This window comes from Lontra canadensis, unplaced genomic scaffold (assembly GCF_010015895.1).
Source record: "Lontra canadensis isolate GAN:19392208 unplaced genomic scaffold, GSC_riverotter_1.0 scaffold35, whole genome shotgun sequence".
In the NCBI taxonomy this organism is placed as follows: Eukaryota; Metazoa; Chordata; class Mammalia; order Carnivora; family Mustelidae; genus Lontra; species Lontra canadensis.
The window spans coordinates 10,439,766-10,447,774 of record NW_022631029.1 but is presented as its reverse complement, the minus strand read 5'-3'; positions in this window follow the sequence as shown (position 1 = coordinate 10,447,774).

Below are 8,009 nucleotides of genomic sequence, written 5' to 3'. Positions count from 1 at the left end.
CCTAGTATGACCTGGTGAAACAGTGAGACCCTCCCCCCACTTTGTGCCCTGATATCCTGGTGGCTCCCTGCCGCTGTCCACCACTTCTTCTCCCTCACAGAATCCTAGAAGCATGGACAGCCAGAGCTCCCTGGCACCCGGGGGATGGTCTGGGCCTCAGGCCCTACTTCATAAACCCAGCGGTGTCTCACAGCATGACTTGCCTTCCCCAGACCCCACGCTGCCAGGCCAGGTTCCCTGCAATGCCCAGAGCTCCTGACAGGATTCTCCCTTCCCACCATCAGGGTCTCCGGACTGATGAGCAGGGAGAGGGTGGGTTGTGGGGGAATGTCATCCCCCGTTCTGTGGACTAGAGCTGGGGAGAGGGGAGCTGGGGAAGTGTGGGGCAGGAGGAGGGGGCTGTCTCTCACGGGGCAGTGCAAGCATGCCCATAGCTGGGGAGGGCGGGAACCTGCCACTGGGTGGGAGGACCAGGGGCAGGGCTTTGTCACAGAGGGTTGGGAGGCCTCTGGGATGGGGAAAGGGTGAGAGACACGAGGATGGGCTAGGGGACCCCAGAGCAGGCATTCTCAAGAACCCAAGATGGTGTCCGTTAGCTCAGGAGCCACAGGAAAACCAGGTATCTCCCACCCTGGAATCTTTGGTTTCTACTAAGCAGGGTTGGTGGTGAATGGTTTCATTTATGAAGACTTTTCTCTTTCAAGGGGGAAAAAAAAACGGAGGGCAAAAGCCTGCTAAGTCCTGCTGGTTCTTGGGGGTGAGGCGCAGGTGGCCGGGATGCATTCGGTCTGGGGGTGTAAGGGTGTTTTTGCCATACTCAGTGATGTGTTTCTTGGGCTGGGGAGGACAGAGGGGAGGAGGAGGAGGACTGAATGAAAAGTCTGTCCCAGCCTGCATATGAGCAGGTTTAGTGACGCACAAAACCCACAGGAGGGGGACAAGAGCATCAAGTTTGAGATTCCCCCCATGAAAACAACCAAGATGAAGAAAGGAAAAAACACCAGATAAAAAGCAGGACAGGGCTTCTTGCTCTGTTGAACTCAAACCCAGACTGTGCCTCTGCCTTGGGTTTTATGTGAGTCACCCCATCACCTCCAGAGAACTGGGATCCGAAATAGGCCCCCCTTCCTCTTTGACTTCACAGACAGTGAACCAGAGGCACTGAGATTGACCCAACACCCCCTTGGGATGCCTTGGGCCTGGGGTTTCTGTGGCTGGGAGGCCTGCAGGTTAAAGCAGAGGAGAGGAGGACTGTGGGGAGGAGGGACGGAGAAGGGAGCACAGGGAGAGGCAGAAGCCATGCAAGAGGGGCAGGAAAGAACACAGAGCCCCAGGAATTGTGGTGCACAGAGGTGCAGGCCCACTATTCCAGCGAAGCAAGAAAGAAATGGCCAGGCCCTCAGTGGCCTCTAGGCTAGACCCAGGCATGGGCTGCTACAGGCAGGGTTCTCTGGCGGAAGTTACTCTGGAAAATGGAAGAGGAGCTCACAATCCTGAACTAGGAACACCTGCACTTAGAAAATTATGGACAGCTTTTGCCAACTCTCCACACCTCCCACCCATGAGGTACTACGTGTGATTAACTCCTGGAAATGCCTCTATGTGTGAATTCTATTTTTATATTCATATGTTGAGATCGGCCTTGTGGTTTCTCTGTCTGCAGAGCACACTTCTCCTAATTACTATTGTTATTTTTATTGTCATGACCACCTCTGTGCTCTGATGAGGATACATGGTGGTCTACCACACAGACCTACAAGGAAAGCGATGGAGTGAATACATCACATAATTATATCATTATTGCATCTCTGTATTTCTGTTCTAAATTGACTGATACCATCTGTGTGAGCTAGAAAGGAAGAGCCTTTCCATCCATTCCAGACGGGAGAAGGACACCCTAAGGGGTATATTCTAGAAGGGAGGGAGATGGACATGAGGGGAAGGAAGGAAGAAGTCAAAGTGCTTTGTCTAGGAAACTGAGATGGCTTATTAAGTTAGGAAACTCCTGCCCCTCAGGCTTCTGAGACTGACCTTCTCGGGCTTCAGGAAGATCTTGAGTCAGAAAAAAAATTTGCTGGCAAAGGGCAGTTGGGCACGTAGGCAGCCCTGCTCCTTTTTCCACAATAACACTCAATATTTGTAACAGCAACACTTGGACTGGTGCCTGTCTACTTGGCGTGCCACATACCAACATATATTAAGGCCACTGTGCTCTTGCCTGGGGTGCTGGGCTGCGCTGTGAGGGCAGAAGCTTGTGAGGAGGAGGGGAAGTCTGGATGCTGCTGAAGGCGCCACAGCCCGTGGCTCCTACTCCCCCGGTGACATCATGCCCCTGCCCAGATAACAGAGCCCAGAAAAGGCAGGAGTGATTCGAAGAGGAGAGGGGCATCTTGCCAGGCTAACCTCTTGCTAGCATGCTGAGTATGGGCCCCTCAATCCATACGCCAAAGTAGGGGGGCTTAACAAGTTGGTCGTCTGACCCATCTTGAAGCCCTGGAGCAGGGGTCCTCCTTTTGCCCCTGGGCCTGACAGCACCGAACCACTGTGCCCTGTTCTAAGCCATCGCCCAGGAAGCATCATCAGCACCCCCTTGGCACAGAGTGTGGGGCTGGGAGGTACTCGGCCTCCACAGCCTCTTCTCTCCCTAGGCCACAAAAACTCTGTTCCCACCTTCCCAACCCTTGGGCCTGGACTTCTCCCCCCAGGCCTCCCACTTTGAAGCCATATTTCCTGCCTCAGGGGCCTCCCTCTCTCTCTCTGGCAGCTTTTTCCTCAAAGTCCCATACTTCCCCTTGTCTTTGGGCCAGTGTCATCATTTCCCAAATGGGTGTAAGGTGACAAGGGTCAAATAAATATGGGGATTTCTGTCCCTTTAGCCCCACAGAGCTGCTGTGTGTGCAGCGCGTTTGCCCTGTGAAGTCCCTAAGAAGCCCACGATAATGTCTCATTGATTTGCATGTCTGCTACAAGCTACATGATTCTCCCAAACCTGGGGTCCTTTTTTCCCATCAAGTGATCACCGCCTCATGTTTCTAATGTTTTGAAACGTACTTTGAGAAAACGCGGATTTGATTAATTCCTTCCCCTGCCATGTGAGATTAGTTTATTAATCTCTGCTTTCTAAGCCTGTAAGTTGTGGAGGCCCTGGCCTCCCAGTTCGGAGAGCCACAGTTTGGCTTCCCACGACAGGCACCAGAGCAGGACCCACCATCCCAGGCCAAGGCAGCCACGCCGCCAGTCTGCTGGCCCTTTGGTCTGGCCTCTGCCGATCCTCCCACACTCAGTCTGCCTCCACAGCCCGCTTCCTGGCCAGATCCTCTGTGGATGACTGGGGTTCACCCCAAGCCTGTGGCTGTCCAGCAGTCCAAGGGACTCATTTATAAGGAAGGGTGGGTGTAGGGAAGGAGCAGAATACAGGAGGAAAACAGCTCTTTTCACTTTCTCAAGTGGCCTCCTTGCATTCAGCTGAGCCCAGGTCAGTTTCTAGACATCCCTCGAAACCCTCAGTTGGAGGAGGGAGCAAGCAACAGCCATCAGGGGCCATGCTGTCCCCTCCAGGGGCCCAGATCAGTTACGTTGGGGGTGGAGGGTGGGGCAGGGAACTCACTCACACGCCTCTGTCAGTCCAGGGCACGGAGGCTTCTCCAGCCAGCCACATCTCCTTCTTAGAACTAGGAGACAGTTGCTCAGAAACAGCCTGATTTCCATTCCTAGTTAGGGATCCACCCCAGGCTTCCCCAATTGCTGGTTCTCAGGATCTCCCAAAGGAGAAGTTTCAGGCCACACCAAGATCAAATCTCCAGGGTTTTCTGAGACCGCAGACTTGGCCCTGGTGTAGGGAGAGGCTGAGTGGGAGAGGCTAGGTTTCGCACAATACCTGAGTAGGAGCTTAAGGATTGTTGGGCCCCTGCCCTGGCTCCTCTTCCAGCCTCACCCCCACCTCTGGGGAACAGGAGATGAGGAAACAGCAACTATGGCCCTGTGCCCACTTCTCACTGCCCTTCCCCTGCTCACCCTGGCCATGGGTACCACTACTGGGCCGGTTCCCTAGAGGCCTTATCCTAATGAAGGCTTTCACTTTCCCTGCTGGATTTTCACTAGGGAAACTTCTGGTTCCTCAATGCAGCCTTTTAAAAGCCCATTCTCCGCTGAGGATGGAAATGTTGCACAGACTCCGGGGAGGCCTCATAAGGGACACCTGCCCCTATCCTCACCCAGACCTTAGCATTCAGCTGAGAGCTTGCACTCAAGGACTCTGCTGAGGAGGACTCAGGTGACCAGTCTTGACCCCTTTCCCCCAGGGAGGAAGACGATTGGAGTGTACCCTAATCCAGCCCAATGGGGTGTGTTTCACTTCCATAAGCATCCCATTGGGCAGAGAGGCAAGACCAGGAAAGGGGGACCTTTGCGGGCTGGCAAGGATTCCAAAATGAATCAACAGCGGCCTGCGGTGGAGTCCAGGTGTCTGTCATCAAATGGAAAGAACTACGGTATGAGGGACACAGAAAGCCCAGATAGGCCTGTTAGGAGGACAAGGGGGGCTCTGCTCTCACAGATAAAGGTACAGAAGAATGATGTGGCAGACCAGCAGCTTGCTTTATGGACATGACCTCATCTGTTCACGCTGCCCCCCACCCCCAGCTGATAAGAATCTGGTGCTGTTTCCTGTAGTCCAAGGGTCTCAGACAATGGTGTGAACAGGCTGGCCCTGCTGGAAAGGACATTGTTTAGGGAAGAAAAAACACACCAGCACAAAGACAGGGCAGGACCTGTCTAAATGTAAGGGCCTGTTTACAAATCCCTGATTTCCAAGAGGGGGGAACACAATGGGGAATTGTTTTTGGTGAGTCTGGAGTCCCCTCCAGAATGCTCCTGGGGTCTGGGGACGCCTTTGATGGCTTAGACAGGTCTCAGATGCTCTAAGAGGGATAGATACTGATGGCGTGGATGCCTTCCTGTTTATCAGAGGTGCTCGCAGGGCAGGGTCAAGGAACAAGTTTACAGCAAAGACAAGAGGGAGGAGCCCCGAGCCTCCTTCCTTCCATCCCGGCCTCCTGCCATTACACTCACAGCTGTTGCACATGCTGAAGGTGGTTTGCTACAGAGAAACTAGATCAAGGTTTTTGTTTTTGGTTTTCTGAAAAATAACAACTTTTTGGTTTATGGCCTCCAATTGCCACATTGCTTTTTGGAAAAAAAATGTACAAGGTACAAGACCCTTCCAAATAGCAGGCCCCCCCGGAATGGGGCTTCCTAGCTTAGTCGGTAGGGAGCGTACAGGAGCTAGCACGGTGTAGCTGGATTCCGGGCCAATGGAGATGCTATTTCTCAAGCAACCTCCCATCTGGTGCACAGGTAGAACCTTCGATGTCACTAACCAGAGGTCTTAATGTCGGTGTGTGTGTATGTGTGTGTAAGGAGAGTGGGGCAGAAGAACAGAACTGTATCACCCATTTCCCTTGGCACTGACAGTCCTCATTTTGGGGAAGAGGGGGAGTGCAGCCCGGATTAGGAGGATCACTTTGGGTCTGGACAGACCATGAAGGCAGACCTGTCTGAGGATGTGATGAAAGTATCATTAGTAACTTTTATACTGATCTCTAAACCCAGCAGGAGCACAGCTCATGAATAAATGCAAATAGATGTGCTTAAAACAAGCGAAGAGCCGGAAGTCCCACGCAATCCCAACACAGAAGCCAGCTTTCACGAACACGCCTTTTTCAACCTCCCAGCTCTAGGGAGGGTTATGATCTCCTTCCTCAATATGCTAACAGTGCCCTCTGGTGTTTGATAGTAAAACAACAGGCTCATGAACACAAGGTACAAGCCCTTCCATCAATTCAGTAGACATCAAACTGCCTCTGAATGTGGGTCCGGAGCCCCACACCACGTGGGAAGAAAGGTTAATAAGACAAACAGGTCCCTGCCATTAAGGGGCTTCCCATATCATGGGAGAGATGGGTACACAACTGTAAGAACAGGTTGAGAACCATGCCTGCCTGCTCTCATAGGAGCAAAAGCAGAGGTCAGTGCACGAAGAAACCGGCCCTTATGCTCGGTTCAACAGGCTAAGGATAGAGACTACAGCTCTCCAGACTGCAAGCCTTATGCTCGGGGCCCAGTGTTCCAGGGTAGCCATGGCCGAGTGCCCGTGGGTGGAGTGTCCGGGAAGATGCTGCTGAGTAGGGCCATATTTGTGGAAGGCCTTGGATGCCAGTCTCAGCAGCCATCCTAACTAAAGAGCTAACAGATGTTTATGGTAATCAGCATAAGGGGAAAGGGTGCATTTGTCAGCAAAGCAAGGGCACATAGGAAACCATGCAGAGAGAAGGCTTTTGCTGTAGCCCTCTGAGGCACAGGGGTCTGAGCTGAGCACTGGCAGTGGGATGGCAAAGAAGGCAAACATCTGTAAAACAGCCAAATTGACAAGAAAGAGAGTGGTTGAGGATAAAGGGAAGCAGAAGGTAAGATTTCTGAGATTTCTGGCCCTAGCTCATGGTTCCTACAAAGGTAAGGAAGGATTAGAAGAAATAGAGAAGGCCCTTTGGGGGATTTTTATTTAACATCTATTTCTACCCTCCCCAAGTGAACTATTTGTTCTAGGTCCTATGTTATAAAACAGTAATTAATTCTAACAGACAGATCATTTGTGAAAACATATATTTAAATCATGCAAGAGGACCCTGGGGCATCTTGTAGTGCCAAAAAGTAAAGAAATGCTCAAAAAATCCCCAACAACAAAACAGAACAAAACACACAATGATGAGGGTGTGTGTAAAGGACTCAGGAGCTCCTCATGGCCAGAGCTGGGATAATCTGAGCAACAAAATAAATAAAGCAGTATTGGATTATAACCCAGAATACACTATGCCTATCCCTAGGTCTGGACTGACATAAATGAATGAATGAATAAACAAGTGGGAGAGAATAGGTAAATCTCCCATGCAGAAGAATTCCAAATAGTATAGATATTCTGTCCCCAAGGAGGGAGGGGGCATAAATCCCCACTCATTAATGGTGGGCTACACAGAGTAACTTCCTTCCAAAAGGCACAGTCTGGAAAGTGGGGAGAAGAAGTACCTTTATGCTGGAGAAACCTGACAAACATAGCTCAGCAGACGACCCAGGTCACCAATCAACAGTGGAAGACATGTCGATAGCTTGTAACTTGGGTATGATGTGATAACGCACGTGACCTGGGTGGTCTCCCTCCCACAGACGCATAACCCTAGTCTCATCGTGAGAAAAACATCAGATAAATGCCAAGTGAGGGCTCTCAAAATACCTGACTGGTACTCCTCAAAACTCTCAAGGTCATCAAAAACAAGGAAAATCTGACAAACTGTTACAGCCAAGAGGAACCTAAGGAGACAGGACGACTCAGTGCAATGTGGTCTCCTAGAACAGAAAAGACACATTAGGTGAAAACTAAGGAAATTTAAACAAACTCTGAGAGTGGCAATAATGTATTGGTTCACTAATTGTTACAAACGTACTATTTTAATGTAAGATGGTACTAATGGGGGAAACTGAGTTTGGGTATATGGAGAATCCCTGTACTATCTTCACAATTTTTTGTAAATCTAAAACTATCCTGAATTAAAAGTTCACTTAAGACAAAAGCCCAGTTAATTAGTGGAGAAAGACTGATTAGGTGAAGAACAGAACATTTGAAAATTGGGGACTTTCCAGGGAGCCTGCGTTGGCTCAGTCGGATAAGCATCTACATTCTGCTCAGGTTGTGATCCTGGACTCCCAGGATCGAGACCCTCAGCAGGCTCCCTGCTCAGTGGGGAGTCTGCTTCTCCCTCTGTCCTTTACCCTGCTTGTACTCTTGCTCGCTCGCTCTCAATCTCTCAAAAGAAAAAATAAAATCTTTTTAAAAAATTGGGGACTTTCCAGTAAGCTATTAAAGTCAATGGAGAGTACAGGTATGGAGATGAAGAAATAGTTAATAGGGGAGAAAGAGAGAGAGAGTGTGTGTGTGTGTGTGTGTGCATGCGCACTGT